This window comes from Vanellus vanellus (genome assembly GCF_965231255.1).
Source record: "Vanellus vanellus genome assembly, chromosome: 8".
Taxonomy (NCBI): domain Eukaryota; kingdom Metazoa; phylum Chordata; class Aves; order Charadriiformes; family Charadriidae; genus Vanellus; species Vanellus vanellus.
Window position 1 is genome coordinate 28524577 of NC_138913.1, and position 23583 is coordinate 28548159.

Below are 23583 nucleotides of genomic sequence, written 5' to 3' on the forward strand. Positions count from 1 at the left end.
GCTTTCCCTCTGGAAAAGCACAGAGTGACATGGGGAAAGGTCCCTCCAGGTCCAGCGCAGCCGTAGGACGAGAGAGGTCCTTGTCTTGGCTGATGTCGTGGCCCCGAGCAGGAGGTGCGAGCTACGGGGAACCTGGCAGAGCTGAGCTGGGTTTGGGCGAGCGTGCCAAGCGCTTGCGGTGCTGGGCAGCCGATTGGCATTTCTCTGGTCTCGGTGACATGTGTTGCCCTTTCTCGGGAGGATCTGGTTTTGTCCTCTCATTGGAGCCGGCGCGCAAGCGTGGGCTTTCTCTCCTGCCCTGCAGAGCAGCCACCCACCGCATCCTGCTGAACCCCGCTCCTCCTGCCTGGGGGAAAAGGAAAACCATGTTCTCCTGCATGAAATCACAGGGACAAACATCTCCAAGGATGCCAAGGAAGCAGCCGTGCCCTTCAGTCATGGCGAGATCCGCCTTGGAGGAGGGAGGTTCACCGCCGTGGCTGTTTGCAGGCATTGAAGCGGCGCTTCCCCGGCGTCTTCCTGGCTCCCTGAAAAGCCAGGTCGCACCGGGGATGTGACAGATTGGCCGGTGACCTGGAAGGACATCAAATGGAAGGATTGAGCTTCTGGAGGGGGGGGGGGCTTGTCCGGGCAACTCGTGGGTGGAGAAACAAAAAGCTTTCCAAATACCAACGCTGTCTGTTCTGCTGCTTCTCAAAGGGAGAAACGGGAGTGAAAAGAGCACCTGACAGCGAAATGCTCCCTGAACTGCGGCTATTTCACATAATCCCTGTTCCCAGCCTCTTGGAGTAAGCGTTTGACTGTCTTTGAAGGTGTTTTCTAGTTCCCCGGTGTCATCAATGAACAGATTTCCTTGCCCTGCTCTCTGAAATTTGGGCCGCCACCAGAAGTTTGCTTACCCCTTTTTGTACTCAAGACGCTTGAATCGGCCAGCTCGTGGAAGCCGAACAAACTTTTCTTTTAAACCTTTCCAGCCCTATTTCAAAATCAGAATATTCACAGCATCGAGGGGGATGGGGGGGGGAAACAGTAGGAAAAAAAAAAAAAAAAACCAAAACAAAAAAACACAACAAAAAACAGTTGCCGGTAGAGAACTGAAAGGTAGAACATAAAACCAAAATTGCGGATTTCCACAGAACGTAAAATAATACTGTTGGGGTTTGGTTTTTTTTTTTTTTTTTTTGGGTCTTTTCAGGGAGAGAAATATGCTCGTGAGCTGAAAGGCAAAGATATTTTTTTTTTTTTTTTTTCCCCAGCTCTAATAGTGGCACCTTCTGCTGTCAGAATTGATGGCTTAGGTTCTCGAGATACTTCAGGCTTCAATAGTTATGCTCCCTTAATTGAGGTATTACAGATACTATGGATTTTTTTTTTTTTTTTAGCACATCCTTTACTTTTTGTTGTTTTCCATGGTTCGATGGTTGCCTCCGTGGGTGAACTTGGAGCTCTATCCAGAAGGTAAACAGAAATCCTTAAAAAATATAAAAGAAAGCGAGTCTAAATATAAATCTGTCAAAATCAGACTCTTCCTGCAGCAGCATTAAAGGAAACCAATTGATTGCCGGTGTCTGTGTCCAAGAGCCGAGCGAGGGAGCCAAGGGGAATGGCCTCCTCGTGGCTGTCGACGTTGGACCCGGCAGCCGTGGTGCCGGGTGTCCATCCTGGAAGTGGAGACAGATCGATGCACTGCGAAGAGAGACCGCACAAGTGAAGTCCCGGCTCTGCTGAAGTCTGGGCCAAAAATCCCACAGGCTTCCATGGATTTCACCTTTTTTTCCTCCAAGTTTGGCCCAAGCGTTTACTCATCTTCCAACTCCAGTTATGTGTTGTCAGCAGTTTTGATTTTTCAGAAGACGCCGAGTACCCACCTCCGCAAAATCCAGTTTCTTTACTCCTTGGAGGTGCGTGCCCAAAGGAACGGACAACTTCTGAAATTCGTGACCTCGCAGAAATCCACAGAAACGGGTTTTTCAACCAACGCTTTGCATAATTTTTTGGTGGCCCGGCACTCAGTCCATAAACCACCGCGTTCCCCGCTCTGGCTCTTCTATCACAGCTGGCCTTAGGCACTCTGGCAGTCATTTCAATTCACTACATGTTGGGCTGTGGCTGAAGTATTTTAGTTTTCACTTTTTTTTTTTTTTTTTTCCCACCAGAGAAGAAGGGGGAAAAAAAAAAAATCTTTTTGTTTCTTATGGAAAAGTTTAGACAAAAAATGGTTTTCATTAGAAATTCCCAGGGGGAAAGAATAGGAGACGAAATCCTGTTTTCTGACTAACTCTTGTTTCAAATGCCCAGGCAGAGTGAATCTTTTATAAGCCCTTTTAGAGGGAGGGATTGTAAACAGAATCGTCCATGAAAATGGAAAACGTCTTGCACATCCTAAAAAGCGCCGGCCCATTGTTGTGTAGGGGTCGCTATCGCTCCACCTCTTCTTGATTAAATACTAACACGCTGCGTTTAAGCAAAGCCTTCAGGCAAGCTTTCCATATTCATAAGACGACGGCTTTATGGGGAAAAGGAGGCATTTTGGGGAAATGTCAACACGAATATTGCAGTCTCTTTGCTCTTGGTATCGTCCCCAAAATCGTCAAAGGGAAGTTGTAGGAGATAACGTGCAGTTTTATGCTGTCAGTAAAGTTGGTGGAGCCGTCTGCGGGAGCTTTTGAGAGAGATCCTTCAAGCCACAGCGGGGCTGCCCCTTCCCGTCTCTCTGCCATGCTTCAAAATGGACCAAAAACTGTATTTTGCTGCAGATGTGTGGGAGATTGACTGATGTTTGGGCTTGAGGTGCTCTTGCTGTCCTCTTCAGTGGTGAAAACATGACACGTGTTGTGACTGGGGGCTTCCAGAGGACCAAGAAGAGGAGATCCTGATAACTTGCGTGCCTGCTTTTGGGAACATCCTGGGGTCTCCTGGGCTTCCCAGCAGTCACAGCCTCCGTGACTCAAAGGTGTCATCCTAAGGACACCGCCACAAAGCTCCTGCTCCTGGAGCCGGTGGGGGTGGAGGGCTGGAGGTCCCATCTTGCCTGGCTCCTCCTTGCACAGCGACCATATCGAGGGAGGATCTAGAGGATTTCCCCAAAATGCCTCCTTTCCCCATAGAGATCCCTCTTTCTGCTGGGATGGGTTAAGGTCTTCTGTGCTGCTGGGATATGCAGGGTCTGTCCTGATGGCTGAAAGCTGAAACAAAGAAGGTGCTGAGCGCCTGGCATGGCAGTTCAGGGTGGTGTTTAATTGTCACCCATGTGGGCTGGCACAAGGCTGCGGCGAGGACCCAGGAGGTCTCTCCCACCGCTTCATCTTCCCCTCTCAGAAGGCAAAATCCACTTAACGCTTGACAGACCCATTTGCATCGCGGCGTGGAGCCAGGCTAACACATGGTGGGCATCAGCTGGGTTGGGGTGAAGCCTTGTCCTGACTGCGCGGTGCCAGAGGGACATCGCGGCGAGGGGCTCCTCCGCCCCGTGGCCTGCCTGGGCTGCTGAGGCTGTGTTGAACCTCGTTCTCGCCTTCTTCCAGGGCAGGAAGGCGATGTGCTCACACACGAGCACTGGCTGGGCTCCTGGTGGGAAAGATGAAGCCGCTGGGCAGGAGCGGGAGGAGGTGAAGGAGCCCGCAGGAGCGGTGGGTAAGAAAAGCCTTCTGCTGCCAAAGCGGAGTAGTTTTATTGCAAGCCTTAAAGGTATTTACTGTGTTTTCCTACAACCCCAGAGCCGGATTTCATGTAGTTCAGCTGTCACGAAAAAGCAAATGTACTTTTTTAGCCTCCTGGCCTTGTTGGCATCTCGGAAAATGAGATTCCTGAGCCTGAAAGAGCCGGCAGGCAAATACCCGCTCCCCAAAGCGTGCCCTCTTCAGAGCCCGGAGCAAAACCTGGCTGTTCAGGAGACCCTGCTTGGGTTCAGCGGTACTGAACATCTGCCCGAATTCTGCCTGGCTTGTTCAGGCCGTCTCCGAAACCCACAAGGCTTGGCCTCAAAACGCGTTATTCAGTGGCATTGATTGCGAGATCTTTCATTTAATTGTTCTCTCTCTGTGTCCTTGGGCGTTTTCATTCCTTCCTCGACGTGCAAGCCTGTCCTTGCTGGTTTAGCCTTACCGGGAGCATCCCCGTCGGTGAGGTCCCCCTTGCCGGCGGTGCCGGGGAGCATCCCCGTGAAGGGGGTGTGGAGGGAAGCATCCCTCCATCGGCCCTGCGGGCAGCCTGGGGCTGAGCAGCGTTACCCGCGCCGGGCTGTCTGCTGGCGGCGGGGAGAACAGCGGCACCCTCGGGATGCGGCTTTTTTCCCAAGGGATGGGGAGCAGGGGGATGCCCGGGGCAGCAGGCAGCGAGCTGGGGAGGGGGAGGGGGTTGGGTGGAGGGCTGAGACTGCTGCTGGGTGTTGGGAAAAATGTTTGACTGAGAAAACAGAGTGCCTGCTTTCCATCCTTCCTTCTGGTTTTGTTGTTTCTCCCCCTCCCCTCGTTCCCATTAAGATAATTAAATCAGTGATTATGATTGTGGTTGAGGGCAGGAGAAATGTCAGCCAGCCCTCCCTGGGTGGAGTCCTTGTACCTTCCTTCCTCCCGCAAACGCCACCTCTGAGCAGCCGTCCGGTCTCGTTCCTTCCCTTTTTTTTATTTTTTCTTAACTTTTTGTGTTTGTTTTATTTATGAATAAATAATTGCCACCGCGGCCAATCAATCAAACGCCTCTGGCTGCGCTGGATGCCTTCAGCCGGCGCGTCGCTCTGTGCCTTCCGCCAGCTCCCAGCGGCGCCTGGCAAAGTTTGCCGCATCCCTCTGCCCTCCCCTCCCGCCCCGCGATTGTCCTCCCCATCCCTCTGCCCGCGGCCACACAAGTCGAAAGCGTTTCCGAGGCTGAACAAGATCTCCTGAGGGAGGGCGGGTGGTGGGGACGGCACAGGAGAGCCATTTATTATTCTTTACAGGCACAGGCGCTTGAGCTCTTTGGGGTCAGGGAGGGGGAAAAAATTGCTCCGAGGGGGGGATAGTGTTTTTCCTTCCAGTGCGTTGAGTATATTGAAGGATGTTGGATGCGCGGGGCGTGCGCTCTGTAGCGTACGGCAGGTGTAGATTTGCTGTCCTCGCTCCCTGTAAGCCAACAGGTATTTGCAGGGAAAGAATTCCTATTTAATACCGGTTAAAAATCAAACTAGAGGCTAGGGCTGTCGTCCTGGGCACGTTACGAGTATGGAGATGCTTTTTTTTTTTTTTTTTCCCCAACGTGAACTTCTGCCAGCATTCGCCCCAACAGCAAGGAGCAAAACTTTTTCCTGACCTGACTGCGCCTCCGCAGAGGGGAGAGGATGGACCTGAGGATGCCGGGAGTGGGTTGGGGCACTGGAGACTCAGGCAGGGATTCGTTCCGTTTCTCAGCCTGCCCGTTGATCTCTCGTTGATCTGCTCCAAGCAGAGCCCATCAGCGCCCAGCATCCCCAGCACGCACCGCCCCGAGATAACGCTGCCGGCAGGGGCAGCGCCGGCGTTAAACCCATCGCCAGCTGGATTTGTCCCGTCGGACACGACTGTTTGGCACAGGGGCCTCTGTGATTTCTCAGACGCGTCTGATGCGTCAGTCTCAAAGCAGCAACGCTGGGCGGCACGCTTGGCCGTGCCCCGCCGGGGTGGCTGTGCGAGCTCTGGGCTCTTCTGCGCCTGTTCGTGCCATGCTGCCCTCTGTTGCTCGTGCTGGAAATGCTTTTGCTCTAGTTGTTGGCTGGGAAGAAGAGCGGGAGAGAGGGATGACCCCACCTGCCAGACAGGTAGCACAAGCAAATCATAGAATGGTTAATGGTTTCGGTTGGAAGGGACCTTGAAGATGATCGAGTTCTACCCCCTGCCCTGGGCAGGGACACCTCCCCCCAGCCCAGGTTGCTCCAAGCCCCGTCCAGCCTGGCCTTGAACGCCTCCAGGGATGGGGCAGCCACAGCTTCTCGGGGCACCCTGCGCCAGGGGGTCACCACCCTCAGAGTGACAAACTTGAACCAATGGTGGGTTTGTGGATCACGGCAAATTTGGCCCTTGACATACCGGCTGGTTGCCCCTTTCCAAGGAGGAGGAGCGAAAGACTTGTCTCTCATCCCTATTCCCGCTCAGGGGTTTTGGATATAGTTTTTCAGTTCCGTGTAAACTTTGTTATTGCTAGGTGGGCTTCTCTGCAAGTCTGCGTTTTCTTTTTTTAAGCGCCGCTCCAATCGATTTGGGGTTAAGTTCTGTTAAATCTTCTGCTGCAGGAAACACGAGAAGCACATGATGTCATCAACTGCGCGCTATCACGTGCTTTTAAAATGCCGTCAGACTTGCTAAATATTCAGTGTATATTTTCTGTCTCGGCAGACTGTGTTGGCTGAAACCGCTTATGCAAATGAAGAGCTGCACTTCTTCAATAGGTTATTATGAGCTGATCCTGAATAATTGGTGTTGAACGGAGCAGTAGGTGGGAGAAGTCAGCAGAGGCAATAATTAGTCAAGCGGCTTCGTGTCTAGCCTGGCTGTGGGTCCCAGAAACCCCTCTCTGAAGGCAGGACAGGCTCCTCGGAGCCCGGCGGTCATGCCTAACCGTGGCAAACTCCCTGCCGTACCCCCTCTCCTGCGGGCAGCTCGAGTCACGCAAAAACCTTGTTTAGGTTTTGCCCAGTGACTCCCAAGGGAAGCCTGTTAGAAAGTCCGAGCTTCTTAGCCTGTATTTCTAAACTCCGGCTTATATCAATTCACAGCTGCTTTGTTCTCATTTGTTCTTTGACCGAAACGGCTTATTTTCACCCTCGTTTCCTCCCTCCCTTTTGTCCCCCTCCAGTTCACCGTGTATTTCGAGACCACGGCCGCGTCCCTTCTTGGCATTTGTTTCGCCGGCCTAAGCGAGCCGAGGTCTTTTCATCTCCTCTCAAAAGGCAAAGCTCTCCGTTTCTTATATGTCGCCCTTTATTTATTTATTTATTCATTCAGCCCTTTTTTGATCTGAAGTGGACCCAGCCTCCTAAATCACAGCTCTGAAAGATGACAGGGGCCCCTTTCCCGCGGAGCCTGGGCTGGGACGGCGGGTGCGAGGGCGAGGAGCCCGTTCTCTGGTCCCCACGGACAAGCCCCAGAGGGGGAAGGAGCAGCGCCGCCGAAAAGAAGCAGCAAGATTTTACGCTCAGGCAAGTCCCTGGTGAAAGGAGAAATTTTTTTTCCCCGTTGTAAAACAGGAGGTATGCGGATAAAAAAAACCAAAACCAACCAAACAAACAAAAATGTAGAATTGATTTCTCTCGCTGGCTTGTTAAGAGTTAATCGATCAAATAACAGTCGCCACCTTCTTACAAGAAACTAGCTGATTAGAAACTTGATTAATGGGATGATTTTTCGTGACTATAATTAAAGCACTGCATGGCTTCTCGTATAATTGATATTTAACGCTTACATGGAAAGCTGGTTGTCTATAAGAAACGAAAGGGGTTTTATCAATTTTTCACCTGTGGGTTGGGCAGAGGAGAGGCCAAGTGGCTCTTGCAGCAGTGGGGAAGGAGGCAGAAGAGGATGGGATTCAACTGGTCAGGACCAGAGGGCAACCTCTTCCTTACTAGTGGAGTGGAAGGAGATGGAGAAGAAGAAATGGAAGAATGTTTCATGGGCTAAACTCTGGCACGGGCGTCGGGGAGGCTTCCTCAGCCAGAGGTGGTACCTTGGGGGTTAGTTGTCCTGGAGGAACTTTCTTGATGGGCTTTGTAAAGTTTTGGACCGTTCCCTGAGAGAGGCAGTGGAGTCTCCACGATGTTGAATGCTTTTTTTTATCCTGAAAGATCTGCTCCAGCCTGATCAGCCTGACGGGGAAAAGCTGCCTAGCTTGGGTTCCCAGGGCATCGGAGCCCACAATTGCGGTGGTCTTGAGGTCCGTTAACTCTTCAGCTTAAACTAATGCGTTGAATCTCAGTCCCTTTGCCTTGCAGATCCTTCGGCAGCGCTCGCGGCTACTGTGATAAAGGCTGGTCCAAAACCTGTGCCGGGTTCTGTGCCAACTTTAGTGATGTTTTTTTTTGGGGGGGGTAGGGGGGGGGGGCTAGTGTGAAGGATGTGAAGACACATGATGGAGATGGAGAGCTGTGCCAAGTGTTCACATACAAGTTTTTAGACTTTAGTTCATATTGTGAGACACGATCTTAATTAGATTACTGGGACAATGCTGTTTGCATCTTCTCCACTAAAGAGGTGTTCGGTCCGAACCACCACGTTCTTTTTCCCTTTTAATTAGCATCATTAATCCAGACTTTTCCTCCCTAACAGGGGGCTGCAGCCCTCACTTACAGGGAAACTGTAGGCGATGGTACCAGTACGAGCGCGAGGCTCTCTCCTCGGTAAAAACCAGCCTGCAAATCTCCGCGCATCCCAAGTTTTGGCTTCGTGTTGGCCTGCGCGGGCAGCAGCTGTGATGGGAGATCGGGGACGGGCTGGGGTTAAGCAGCGAGGCTGCCGGCAGCCTTCCAGCCCTCCGACTGGCATCATCCGTGCCGGGAGGTCGCGTGCAGTCTTGTCCCCCGTTGAGCGCTGTGTGCTCTTCTCTTCCGCATCAATCTGGCCGTCGCTGTCGGGATGGCGGCTTGCTTGGGGTGTATATATGTGCAATGTCACACCACCCCAGGGGAATCTGCAAAGCTAATAACAATCAAAACAGTTGCTGATGCATTATTAAAATTTTGGTTTGGTTTTTTTTTTGTTTGTTTTTTTTTTTTTTTTCTTTCCTGCAAGCAAGAACCAGAGTGTTTGGAGGTGGGTAGACGGTGCTAAATTGTGTTTATCGCACGTCTGTTGAATATGTAACACGTCTGTGTGACCTCCCTGAAGAGTTAGACAAGCCTCTGCACAAGGTAATAATTCTCAAACGCTTAGAAATGCATACAAATACTCTGGTGCAACGGGGAGGCATTTTAGACCTCACAGGCTGGGTGATGGATGCTGCTGGGGGGCGCCCAGCAGCTGCCCAGATCCGCGGGAGAAGACCTCTCTTGGTTTTTTTTTGTGTCCAGGAGCAAAATGTTAATGCATTCTTCTGGAATGCCAGAGGATACGGTGGTAGGTTTTAAAGCCGATAGCTCTGACGGCTTTTGAGAGGGATGCTCTGGAAATCCTTGACGGCGCAAGCCAGCGTGCCGTCTCTTTTAGCTTGTAGTCTCTTTTGCCTCATAGTCAGCCAAACAGCAAGAAATCTTCAGCACGGAAAGTTTTCTTGTCATTTTTATTCTAAAGTAGCACAATGGAATGTGTGGGGGATGCCAAATCTGCTTTGTTAGGATTCCATGAAATGCTTTTCTTTTTTTTTTCTTTTCTTTTTTTTTTTTTTGAAAACTAAGAGTGCATACAAATCTTTATTATTGTTTTTTTCTAATTTTAAAATATAAATGTTTTTACTCTGGCTACAGATGACAGTCTTTAGAAAGTAAACTCCACCAAGCAAACATTTTTATCCTGAAGTATTGTCTCAGAGCGCTGATTTTTTGGTGGACAACACTTGATTGTCTCACTGCAACTTAGGAGATGGCAGAATTTTTCAGGGTTGTGGTGTTTGATTTGGAAAGGAGGCTCGTTCCAAAACGTGTGTTTCTGGGAAGGGATGGAGTCTGGGGGAATTTATTTATTTATTTTTTCCTCTCTCTCCCAGTAGCTCCTGTAGCATGGGCAAACTGGGGAGTGAAGTTTACTACACTGTAATTGTATATAGCATGTAGTGAACCCTGATGTAAACACGCTTAGAAGACTCCAGGGAGAGTTAGAGCAGTTGGACTGAAATCAGGACTTAGGTAGGAGTTAGTGATACAACTTTTGGCAAACTGAGTCTGCATATACCTACGACTGGGAGGTCCCGTCCCTGGAGGTGTTCAAGGCCAGGTTGGACGGGGCTTGGAGCAACCTGGGCTGGTGGGAGGTGTCCCTGCCCATGGCAGGAGGGTTGGAATTGGATAATCTCTAAGGACCCTTCCAACCTGAACCATTCTGTGATTCTACTTGGTTATGTTCGCCATCTCTCCGCGGCCGGCATCGTTACAAGAGCTTGCTTTTACTGGAGTTGGCTGACTGAGGGAACCCCGTCCGTATCACGGAGTTTGATCCTTGGCTAATCTTGTTTGGATAGCTGGCGGATAGATAGGCGGTAGGTTGTCATTGCTTCCGTTTGCTTTGCTAATATCAAGAGGGTTTCAGTATTACTTACGCTGGAGTGTGTCTTTTGACACGATCAGACTGCGGCTCGCCGGTGAAACGGGGTCAGAATCCCGCCTTCGCCAAAGTTTGGCTTGGGAAGGCTGTTTTGTGAAAGGAGAACTTGGCTGAAATCGCCGCGAATGTAACCCCAGTTGTATATCAATGTGTCACCTGTAAAACCGTCCGGCGGCGTGTGCGCCATGCGTGCAGTTGGAGTGAGTAGGCTGAGCTGGTTGCGTAGGCTCCCGGTGCTCTTGTTTATTGATGTGGTCTCCTTGAGCACGTGCTTGCTGCTGGGAGAAAGGGAGTCGTCAAAGGCTCTGGAAGGAGAGCAGGAGGAACCAGAGAGCTTACAAAGCCGCGCTCAAAATCTGCCTCCGAGATGTGGTTTGCAGTATCACAGTATCACAGTATGCTAGGGATTGGAAGGGACCTCAAAAGATCATCTAGTCCAATCCCCCTGTCGGAGCAGGAACACCTAGATGAGGTTGCACAGGAAGGCGTCCAGGCGAGTTTTGAATGTCTCCAGAGAAGGAGACTCCACAACCTCCCTGGGCAGCCTGTTCCAGTGCTCTGTCACCCTCACTGAGAAGAAGTTTCTTCTCAAATTTAAGTGGAACCTCTTGTGTTCCAGCTTGAATCCATTACCCCTTGTCCTATCATTGGTTGCTACTGAGAAGAGCAGTTCTCGCAATGAGCTCCCCTGTGTCTGTCGCTTGCCTCGAGCGTATTTTTCCCCTCGTTTTTGGGTTCAGTCCGTGGACGTGAGCCGTTCTGATCCAAAGTTCAGGCGTCAAAGAGCGAGTCTGTCACCCTGATGGGGCGCAGAGGGTGAATCCGGGTACTTGAGTTACTGCATTGCAATAAATTGCCCAAACCCCTTCTGCATCCACTCATATTTCCATGGCAAGTGGGAGGTTGTCCAGCTTCCTTGGCTCGCACGTGGTTCTGGCCAGCTCAGAACAATTTGGGCACGTGTTTTAGTTGTCCCTCTAGGAGCAGTGGCGGTCGGAGGAGAGCGGCAGGGACAGGACAGCCCGCCTTGGCCCCGCTTCTTCTAGCACAGCCATTGCTCGCTTGCGCTTTGGCAACGGGGAGGACATTTCTCGCTGATCCCAAAGGGGCGGGAGGGAAGAAGAAATTAATTAAAAAAGATTTAAAAAAAAAAAGTCCAGCTACTTCTCGTTTTCCAAAGTGCCTGTTTTCTTAACTATTCCTCCAAATTATCATCTCGTTAGATTTATTCTGTTTCCTTGATGTTGTTGTTAGTCTGTTTATCCCACGTCACTCAGCAAATGTCTCCCGTCTCCTTCCCAGCCAACTTGCACAATACATTACAATTACATAATTATGCCATTGTAATCAAATAATTAAGTTGCACATTAAACACGCATTAGAGCTCACAAAGGAAAGAGCTTCAGACACGGGCACAGAATAGGAGGGAGAGAGCCAGTCGGTGTTGGCGCTAATTGCATCTTGCTTTTAATGACTCGGGGACTCCGGGTTTTTGGTCTCAAGTGGCAAAATGGGAGTGGGCTGAGGCTGCTGAGTCTTAAATAAGCAAGCAGGTTTAGTGAGCGGACTCCCCTGTGGAGAGAAACAAGACTCGGTGACCAAACACACGCAGAAAGAAAAAGGGAATAATTGTGGGGCCTGTTGGCTTTCAGGCCTATTGAAATCTGCTTTAATCACAGCTCAGAATTGGCTCTCCCGGGAGAAAGAGGACACCTGTCCCTTACCAGCGTGGGACGCGGCTGGTCTAGCGGGAGAAGGTGGTGGTGTCTTGGGGACGTCGTTATTTTAACACGGAGTAGGGGAGGAGCGGACGTGAGCCTGTGGGTCAAGTGGCGTGCGTGGGGTTCTTCCCCTTTTTTGTCTTTGTTGATTTTTGGGTAAAATGACACCAAGCAGATCCAGGTCTGTATTTTGGCCTCATGCTGACTCTACTTTGCTAAGCACTCGGAGACACGTGGCGGGGGTGGCTGGGATTCGCTCTTCAGGGTGGGCCCTGTGGGGCCGCTACTCCTCCTTCAAACCCTGCAGGATGAGGTGTAGGACAGAAGATGGCCCCAGTCTAGTCATGCTAGGGCCAGAAAGCAGAAATCGGCCTTTTGAGACAGTTTGGGGTGATTCTTTCAAAGGATCCTGTTTGATGTTTGGACAAAAGCCACCTCTGGATCCTCTGTCTCATAGGTGATGTCTGCCGTAGCTGGTGAGCGGGCCGGCAGAGGCAGCTGAGGTAACACGGCTGCTTTCCTCCAGGGTTCAGAGGTGGGTTGGAGAACAACATCCAGACTTCATCTACGTCGTAGCTGCACCAGTAGGTACGATCTAGGGAAACTGGAGATCAAATTCAAACAGAAGTGGCAGGCGTGGAGGAAGGAATTCCTGGAGAATGAGAGCAAGTGTGCGTCCAGTTTGACACGCCAAGTTAAAAGGGTCCGCATGGTAGGTCTTTGCAAGTAGGATCATGGTCCTCTCCTAAAACCTTTGGTTAATAAGTCTCTAAGAACTTTTTTTTTAACGGGATCTTCACTCTTGCAAATAAAAGCCAAGGTTTGTGCACAGGGGGGGAAAGGGACGTTCTCTGATGCTTGAATAAGCATTAAAAGGAGAAAAATATTTATAAATCAGGAAAGGGTGAGTTGCAGCAGCCTGCAAGGGTCCCTCCTTCCCAGTGACCTGAAGGACAGTGCGTCAGTCTTTGGCCTCTTGGGAAAACAAAGTGGATGAGCACAGCAGGAACCAATTGAGAATTGAGGAGCAGCGAAGTACTCCTAAGTGGTCCATCATGGATTTGCCGTTGCTCCGGTGTACTGTACCCATCACGCCTCACTAGCTGTTGAGGGACTGGAGGGCGTGCAGAGCTCTGTGGGGTTTCTCACCATGCCACTGTTGCGTCTCATAAGCCCATTCTGGAGATCCTGACTGAGCTATGGTCCCTCTTCCTGCTGAGAGCTGACCGTGTGTCATCACACAAACCATGCCTATCGCAGGCAGTCTGCTGCCTGAGTGAGGAGAAAGGTCGCAGCCGCATCTCTGCTCCATGGGTTGGGAAGTGGAGAAGATGACGTGGGGGCACAAACACAGAAACTCCAGCCCCAGCCACAATTTAGCATCACGTTTTCCTCTCAATCTTGAGAAGAAAACAGGGTCCAAAACAATCTTCACAAATCCCTGCTTTGAGCGTACGTGCACGTGCTTAAAGAAAAAAAAAATGCTGAGCTTTAGATAAGGGCTCTTTGCCGTATTAAAAGTGATTTACTGGGTTCTTGTACCACCAAAATGCAAATGGCGCAGATGAGATAAGGTGGTGTTTAAAAGGGGGGGGGGGGAAAGACCAATTACTGAAAGAAGGTGCCATTCGATTAGCAGATCCGAGGCTGTAAGTGGAGATCGAATGGGCTATAAACAATTTAAGGCTTGGGAGAAGGCCAGCCCTGGCTGGGTATTCGTTTGTAGTCCGGTGCGCTGTCTCTCTAATCCGCTAGGAGAAAGCGGGGAAGAATGGGAGAAATTTCTGGGTAGAGTTGATCTTTCACACCGAGAGCTCATCGTGTCGTCTTCAAAGATTTCTGAGCATCTCCATAGCCATCTAATATAATATGTATACTTAAAAAAGAAATATATGTATATATACACACACTAAAATACCAGAGCTGTATATTTCTTCAACCTTCCTACTCCCCTTGGCCGTTTACGTGCCAAAATTGTTTAAAATCCTGTTCTTTCTATTGTGCCTGCGTCCGGATGGATCGCAGGAGATACCTGAGTGAACTACCAATGCACCTCGTGGTGTTACGGTTTAAGTGTGGCTTTAAAAACAGCGCTTCCAATCAGCTGCTCATTGACCTGCTCCTGCAGTGCTTTTTTTTTTTATTTTTTTATTTTTCGTATGCAGTTAGAGACTGCTTAAGAATTTTTGAGGGTTTTTCTGGGTGCATGAGTACGTTGCTTGGCTCCTTTGAGCTTCCTGCGCTGCTGACTGGAGAGGGATGCTCGGGGCTCTTACGAGAATTAATATTTTCTTACGGCACTGGTTGGAGGAATTGAGTGTTTTTATAACTTGGGTTAAAGGAAAAAGGGCTGCTGAAGGGCGGGGGGGGGAGGGGGGGAAGCCTGGGAGGTGGAAGTTGGGTGTACTCTGAGGCTGTGAATCAGACCAACCGCCCACCCCCAGGATTTTTGGATACTGAGCAATGGGACTGGACTCCTACAGGGTGAGGGGGTAACTATGGGGGTGCCCCATTGGGGCAGATCTTCAGGTCTCCACTGTCTACAGCATTCGTGAGCTTCTGACTTTTTGAGAGTTTTCTTTTTGGGCAGAAAAAATCCCCAGCAAACAGTTAATAATTGTCTGACATGGAACCATGGGCAGTCACGTTCTTCTGGGGACAGTTTTGGGTTTTGTTTAACAGCACCTGCAAATTTGAAATACCAAAACCCTTTGCAGAGCAGAATTTCTGATTGCTTGAATGGTTTTGATCCCCCCTGTATATCTCTCCAGACAGACGTTTTTCTCTGCTGTTCTTTGTTTTCTACCCTGATTTCTAACCCGTCTCCTCATCTGTTTTATGTTCCCGTCCTTCCCTGGTGATGGCAACACCTCCTAATATAGCGCGGTCTGCCAATTCTATTATTTGCTCTTTACTTCTTTTTCCAGCTCGTTAATGAAGAGGTGACGAAAGACGGGTCTAACAGTGATCTCTGCCGAACCCCACCAGGCACATCTCCCCATCTTGACAAGATGCTGTTTATCATTTTGCCTGGTTTATGGTTCCTTACTCGCTTTCTGAAGCACACCACATCTCTCACGTCCCAGCCAATTTGAATGGAGCATCGGAGTGATCTTTCACGGGATGCCGGATCAAATATCTTTCGAAAGGTGAAATACAGTTTTCTGCTTCAGTGGGATGGAGGGCCAGAGGATGTTGACAAGGTAGGGGCTGAAAAATCAGTGTTCTTACTATTTCAGGCCATCTTTGCTCTTGTGTAAGCTGCTGAGGGCACCTCAACCTTGGGAAGCTTTTATGGTGCACGTCCCCATCCAGGTGGTCTCTGTAGTCTCGGTAAGCGGCACCGGCTACTTAATCCAGGTAAGCCTTCTCCTTCCTGGCCATGTTCTTTCTATTTAAACAAGGTTTGGTGAGGTCTGATGGGGTAAGCAGCGCTGCTCCACAACGTCCCCGTCACAGGGAACGAACGGGCTCTCCAGGGGCGGTGGTAGGTGGGGACCCTCTGTCTCCTACAGACGCAAGATGCGATACGGAGTAATTCAAAGGCTTTGAACAGAGCTAAGAGAAAAGGTGGTAACACGGTGCTGTCCACCCATCATATCTCAGCTGAGAGCCTCATTTCTTGAGGGAACTGATCTGTGACCGTCCCGTGCCTTGACAGGCCCCGTTGGGGTGTGGTTTCCATGAAGGAGGGTGAGAGCAAGGCAATAAATTTCCTATGGCAGGCTTCAAAAAGCGGTGTGCTTTGACTTTCCTGCCCTCCCTTTTCTGGCACAAGGCGTGGGCACCGGGAGAGGAAGCCTTCTCCTGTCCCACCTCAGACCCAGCAGGAAGTCCCAGAGTGACCGTGCTCCAGAACGGCCTCTGCTCATGCGCTGGCAGAGCCGGCATTTACCTTATGGCATCTGATTATTTTTCCCTCTTCCCTAGTTGGTTCCGTTAATTTATTGTGGACAGGAGCTTGTTCTGCCAAGTGCTAATTGCAAAAGTTATTGTTTCTGCCCTTTTCAGAGCACAGCAGGAAAACCTTCAGTTCCATCACATGAAAAACAAGACAAAAAAAAAAGCCAAAAGTTTTTTGGGCTGGATGTAAGCCCGTCATCCCACGTGGTGCTTGTGCCACAGAGCACGCGTTGCCCTGCCGCTGCCTTCCCGTTAGGGAAGGAATCCTGTCCCTGGGATGCGGGTTTGGGATCCTCATCCTTGTCCCTGCAGTGAAGCACCGTCAGGATGAAACACGCCCTTGAGCATAGGTGTCCTTCATCCTCTGGATGTCCTTCAGGCTCTGGATTTTGGAGGTAGGATGGGTGCATTTCAAAGGCTGGAAGCGTGTAAAGTGATGCTGTCCCCTGTGTGGCCATCCTTCCTGTCCCTGGGCGCATCTAGCAGCATCTTTCCAAGGAACAAGCCTGGGCTGGCACAAAGCTGTGGCAGCTTGTGCCCGGCTATGGTTTTTCATGGTGTTTGACACTGCCTTCTCCGCTCTGTGGGTGACAGACAAGTTGTTCTTGAGTTAACTGAGCTGGCGGTAGCCCGTCCTTTCCCTGGTGAAGGGTGTTAGACACATTTTACTTTGGTAGAGTTTCCTCAGCTGGAGAAGTCGGGTACCTTGGGTGAAGTGGGATTTCTCCGAAGCCAGGCTTTGGAGAGGAGAGGAGGAACAGCTGCTTCTTGGCTGGCTTTTCTCTGGAGCCGCCATTTGCTGACAGGGCTTCAGCATCCGCCTGGATTAACCTGGATTTCATGGTGGGCACCATTTAGCCCAAGTGCCTGGTGTTGCAGTTCTCTTCTATTTCGAAGATGAAAAGCCCAGAGTCTTTCCAAGGGGGTTGCTGCCATGCTGTAAAGCTCATCTTGGTTCTCCACGCTGCCGGAAAACCTGGTGGAGCTCCTCCTCCTTTGCTGAGCCGTAGGTGTCCGTACCATGCAGGAGAGCGTGCTTTCCTCCTGGTTTCTGTGGTATCTGTCCCTTGGGGCTCTGTATTTGCTATCCCAGGCTTTGTTCCCACTGCGGTGTTTACTCGGGCTGGTTTCCTGTTTATCACATGTCATGGCTGGAGTTTGTTTTCTTTGGGCAGCTCAGAAGCTTTTGAAAGTGAGTGTTTATAAACGGAGGGATGCTGCGGACTGCAGTTGGATCCGTAGTCAATCAGCAGATTCCAGCAGTGTTTTATGCTGATGATGGGTGTGACTTTTGTACTGTTTCTTCTCTGCTCTCCATCCCAATATCCTTCTCATTCAGGGTTTTTTGTGATGCCCATCCCATCCCATCCCATCCCATCCCATCCCATCCCATCCCATCCCATCCCATCCCATCCCATCCCATCCCATCCCATCCCATCCCATCCCATCCCATCCCCTCCCCTCCCCTCCCCTCCCATGTGTGGGCAGTATTTAGTTTACATAGGAAGTCTGGATGGCATCTGCGGGCAGCACTTTCATGTGAAGGAAGCACAGTTAAAAACCAGATTTCAGCGAAGAAGTGTAGATGTCATGTTTAAAGGAGCTTTTGAGCTTAAGATATAAAGGGGAATTATATTTTATATTGTAACTTTAATAGCTCAGGAGCTGTGTCTCAAACTGCTTTACAAAGCAGGGAGGTAGATAGTGGCGGTCCAGGCAATATGTGGGAAAACGTGCCAGCCATATGTGGAGCCATATCTCACATGCAGCCTTGGAAGTCGTTTATTTTTATTGAAGGGATGAATTTGCCAGGATGTCAAGACTTGTCTTCCGCAGCTCTGAAGCAGTGCCACGCTGTCTTTAATCTACAAAGGCTGGTGACAGGAGGGGAGCAAGCGCTGCCTCGCTAGGTATCTCCTGCTTCTTTTTCCCCCTCCTGTTCCTGCGTGGTGGTGAACGGAGCCCGGGCTCAACTTCAGCACGTGGCCTTTTCTCTCCATAACGAAGATTCGCATTTTTTTTTTTTTTTTTTTTTTTGCCTGCGCGTCAGGCTGCTTTCCTTCTGCCTTCGTGCTTTCCATCTGCCCTCCTGCCTAGCCATCCTTCCTCACAAATTCGCCTATCTGTTTTCTTGCCAAATTTTGGCTGGCTCTCCGTGTCTTCTGTGCTGCGTGCGCTTCCGTAAAGCCTCGTGCTAACGCTCGGCCAGGACGAAAGCTTGACCGCCTGCGAGAACAACCAAGCGATGCAGCAGTTCTATCACGTTGGCCAGAAGATGGGCTCCACACGTGCGTGTCTTCCAGATGTCCCAGGACTTCTCCGAGGGCTCTTAACGTGCTCTCTGAAAGCCGGTTGGAAGGGAAACCGTGTGGTGTATTAAATGGTGGAAGAGAAAGCGCCTCCTCTTGGTGGAAGAGAAAGCGCCTCCTCTTGGTGGAAGAGAAAGCACCAAACTCCATGCGGTGTATTAAACGCGGGCTGTTTCACGTGCCTCAAATTGCGCAAAAACGTTGGTAGTGAAGAAAAATGCTATCGTAAAGAAATCTTTCTTAGTTATCCAATTTGTGCAATATCTTATAATAAGGGAAAAACAACTGTTATCTGCCTTGTAAAGGTTAATATAATAATAAGCAGATACTGACTTCTATTGAGATGAACATGATGATTTATTGACCCAAGAGGTAAATATTCAGTGAAGCAAAGCCAGGGTCAATACTTACCACGAGGAGAAGAAATTCTTCTGTTTTCTACGACGGGGGGACCGTAAAGACCAGTCACCACTAAATGTCAGCTGCTTTGGCGTTGGCTGTTGCCATTTGCAGTGAGACACCTAAGCATGGTAGACTACCAACGGGTATTTCGCCTTGGCTTGGTTTTTTGTTTTGGTTTTTTTTTTAGAGAAAATGTCAATTTGGAAACATTTCCCTTGGGTATTTTTTGTTCTTCAAAATACTTTATTAAGTATTTAAAAGTACTTTCCTAAGAAACAAAACAAACCGAAAAAAAAAGGCAACTCCCAAGGGTTATGGTAGTTTTGAATTGATAGGTGTATTTCTTGAATGGCTGTTATAATTTTATTGTGTTTTATTTTACTTTATTAGAGAAACACTCACCTTCCAATTTCGAAGCCTGGCAACTTGAAACCCAATTGGAGATTTATTTTCTTTCTTTTTTTTTTTTTTTTTTTTTTTCCCCCGCACACGTATTCATTTTGATTGCAAAGCCATTTTTCATTTAAGAAATGCTTCGACGCAAAATGTCAAGCATCTCTTGTAGTTACCATGGATAAAGACAAGGCTCTGAATGTTGGCACCCGCCGCAAGTGAGCGGCATCCTGCTTTTGCTGCTGCCGTGGACCACGCTGATGCTGCTAGGGTGGGGTTTTGGGAGCGGGGAGATGCAGCGGGATAACTTGTGTCTGTCTGGGCTGCGTTGGGTAGCACCTTTCTACAAGAGGTGTTCGGTGTGTTCTCCCATCTGCCGGGCAACGTGCTGCGGATCACAGCCGTTTTCTCACCGGACGCGCCCAAAATACGATCCTGCGAGATGATATCTGTCAGCTGCTCTCACCTGGGTGAGAAATGTGAATTCCTGTCTTGTAACACCGCATCGAGGGGTTGTTTCACCGGCAATGGGGATGGCAGGGACCGTAAATACACTTGGGGGGGGGAAGAAAGAGGAATCACGCCGCGTATTATCCGACTTGAGCAAAGTGACATGAACAAGGATATTATTTTAGAAAGTTTATCTCTTTTGTATCTATGGTGACAAGATCCTTATCGGAGTAAGACAGACTCGCGGGCTGTCTGCTCCTTGTTATCTCAGTGTAGGATGACAGTCTAAGTATCACGGCTAGAAATGTTATCTACCCTTTATTATTTCACTTGTGAGGGGCTAACAAGAGTGTTATTGGGGTGTTTACAATCAAAACACGTGCAGCTCAAGTGATAAAAGGGAGAACAGACATCTGATCTCCGAGGATATGAAGACAATGCAGCCTTGAGCGGAAGGAAGATGGATCTTATTATTGAAAATGCTTTGGCAGGCTGGGAATGGACAAACAAGCCCGGGTGACTGTGCAGATCATAAGCTTGAGCGATGGGTTGCGGGGAGAGGCACGCACACGTAGTCTTATAGAAAATGAAAAGGCGATCATATCAACAGCACTCTCGGCTAAAAAAGAAATATTTTCCAATAATTTTTTTTTTTTTTTTCTTCCTGTACGCTCTTCTCGCTTGGAGCGGTGATGTGGGAAGCTGTCAGTACCAGCGAGCGGAGTAGAGTTGCTTCAAGTCAGTCAGGAGAAAGCTCGCCCAGGCTTGGTGGGTGGAGAACAGACTGCTGCCGAGGCTACTTGTCGGGGAGTTCATTTAGATGAATTCCTTATCTTGCTTGGGTCGGCGCTGTGTTCACTTAGGGAGTGCACAGACACCAGGTTAGCGGTGACCGTAAACCTTATCCGAGATCTCCTTAGGGACAGAAAGGCTAAATCCCTAAAGGACATAGAAATCTGACCCTGGGGCGCTTCTGTTGCTGGTAGTTGAGAGGAGTTTGAAGACATCCTAGACATAGGATTCTCATTAATCTACAACTTGAGCAAACCAGGTGCAAAACGGTGTCAAATTCTGATCAGCTTATCTGACACCAATTATCCCCGTTTGTGTTGTGCAGCACTCCGTCGAAATCCAGGCCTTGCTCCTGGCGGAGGTTGTGTTCTCGGCTAGAGTCTGTTGGCTGGTCTTCTCTTCTGTTGTAGAGGTTGTGGCAGGAGACAGTTCGTGTCTTGATTCTACTCGTGATATCAAGGTTCTCTAAGCCAAGCTTTGTGGCTTCTATCCCACAAGATAACACGCTTTTTTATCATCTTTCCTCTCTTGTTTATCTGTCCCGTGACACAATGGGACACAGAAGCTTATGCCCTCAAATGGAGAGCGAGCAGCAGCATCTGTAGTGGCCTCCAGCCCGGAGAGGACCCAAGCTGAAGGCACAAACTGCAGTACCAGGTTGCCCCCTCTCCTTTGGGAAAGAGATGGGGAGGGTGGAGGGCGTCTCTGTGGGCTATAGATGGGGGCCAGGTATTGCGAGGGACGATGGAGGATGCAAAGGGTGGGCTCCCAGTGACAGCCCCACCTCTGAGCATCCCTGTTAGTTTGACTGTAGGGCTGCCGATGGAAAGTAGATCGCTTCTTCAGGGAACGGGGAGGGTGTGAGCATGAACTTTTTGTGTGTGGCATTATTCTGCATTAGCCTGTCTGCTTAACTCCGTACTCATCTTGCTTTGGGCATCACGTAAAGCAAGCTACTTTCAAGCTGTCTAAACGACTCTCCCATCACTCTCTAATGGCTGTCAACTACTGGTAACCCTTCTTCACCTGTGGGAACCGGCAGCACCACCTCTGCCTTGTTTATGAGAAATAATCTCTGGTTGTGATACACGGTGGCTTTTTTGTGTTTGAACCCCTCGCTTTGGAGGGCCAGTGGGGCCATTTTGTATGGTAATGTATGACCCATGGCTCCTCTCCTGCCCTTCATCTCTCACACCTTTAATTGCACTTGTGTTTCTGAAGCATATGGAATTCATTATTCAGCAAACAATGTCCTTTGCAATATCAGCCTTAATTAACTGCTCCCCTCTGTATTTTCTTGCTCTTATCCTCTCCAAATCTACACGCTGAGACAAGCTGACGGCCCCCCACATGCATCAGTGCCAGCCAGTGAGCCATGACCAGATAAGAAGAAATGGAATTCCTTATCTTTTTTTTTTTTTTTTTTTTTTTTTTTTTATAAACACATACACATGCAAACACACAAACCTGGAAAAGGTCAAGGTTACTGGGAAGGGAGAAGGCCCTTCAAGACAACAAAACCCCCTTCTCTTTTTAAGTCTCCATAGCAACTAGATGGAGCATCATGGGATGTCAGGATGAGAGAGGACTATTCTTTTCCTACAACACTCTTTCCACTTCATTAGACTCTTTATCAAGTATCTCTGCACCGGGCTGAGTATATTTTTTCGTGTCGGGGAGCAGTGCAGATGACTCAAAAGCATGCTGACCTTTTCAGTGGGACTTTGGGAGTTCCTTGTGGGAGTTGCATCCTCTGCCTTTGCCTTCCTCCCCCACAGCCCCCTTGTCTCCAGTTCACATGACCTTCTAATCAAAACCTTGTGGCTGGTGAGGTATGAAGGGTTTCTTTAAAAAGAGAAAAAGGGGGGGGGGGGGGGGGGGAACAAAAAAAAGAGAAGAGTATGAGAACGTCCTTCACTGGCAGTGGAGGTGTCAAGACCTTAGCTGTCAGAGCTGTGCATCTGTGGGGAAGATTAATGACTCTGCTTAGGGGAAATCCAAATAAAATGGAAGAGAATAAATACCAAGTGACTGTGTGGGTGATGGGTGAGGAAGGGGCAAGGGAGTGTGACGGGACAGAAGTAGGTCTTCCTCAATCTCGGAAGTGTTTAAGTTCCCTATGGAGGAGCAGGTTAGCCCGGGAAAGCTCTTTGGACTTGGTTCTGTGGTCTTGAAGCGCTGCTGTTGCGTGCGTTGGTCTGCGAGCGTGCCTATAAAGCGCTCGTTGTACTAAGACGCAAACACTGTATATTTTTATCCGAGCTTCCGTGGGAAAGCATCCACTGTTGAGAAACCATTTGTTTTCCGCTTCTCGCCACATAGCCTGCTTCGTCCTCAAGGCATCTTGGCGTCGCTTTGCGAGTCGATGCGCCGATTGTTCTCTAGGAAACTTCGGTGCCTGTTTTCTGTCAGGCAGCGGCACGTAACGCAGCTCGGAGGCGGGCTCGCTTCTGCGGGGGGTATGAAGCGATTCAGACCTTGCTGTGGGTGGTGGGATCGTGCTTACTTGCGCCGCAAGTGAAGTTGGGCCTCAGACTCGGCCTTCCGGAGAGAACCGGGGCATTGTTACTGCCTTTAGCTTTTTAAAGTGATCCTCTGGATTTTCACCTCTCGCAGGGAGCCATGACTTGACAGTTTGCAGCTTAATTTGAGCAGACTTCACATCACCAGTACCCAGCCGAGCGTCTTAGCACAGCAGCTCACGGTGCAAAACTCCGTATGTTGGGAACGGTGTGAATCCGGCAAGGAGAGGGGCTTCTTAGCGTGGATGACTGACGAGGCCAAAGGTGTTTAAATAAGCGTTTGTAAAGAGCGTGGAACCTGGGCACGTGCTCCTGAGCTAGAAGATTTACATGGGTGTCTTTAGGGGGGAAAACCATTGGAAAGAAAAAGGTTCTCTGCACTTCCAGTAGGATTTAGGGTTATGAATATCCCAGTCCAGCTGCTTCAATCCTCACAGGAGTAATTTTGAAGTGGGAAATCCCATTAAATCATAATAGGGCCTCTTAAGTAGCTGCCTGAGATGAATTGGTGGCGCTCTGCAAGTCCCGTAATTCCCGATATACAGATGAGGAACCCGAGGTTAAATGACTTAGCCAAGGTCGTGTGGCAAATCAATAACCACTCCAGCCTGCGCATCGACTTCACGCGGCTCCGGCCCCAGCGAGCCCTTTCCGAACGGGGATAGTCATCCCCACCACAGTCCCAGTCCCGGCGATGGAAACCCGGGGTCTGAAACGTTCGATTGTGTTGCCAAACGGGTCCACCCGTGTTCGGGCCTAGCTGGGCTATGGGAGCAGGCATGGGGTTTCTTCTTCCCCGCTTGCCCTTGCGTGGAGGCCTTCCCCAGCTCCCTGCAAGCTGATGGCAGGGGGGCGGCTGGCAGAAACACCCCCATCATCACATCTTGCTCCTCTG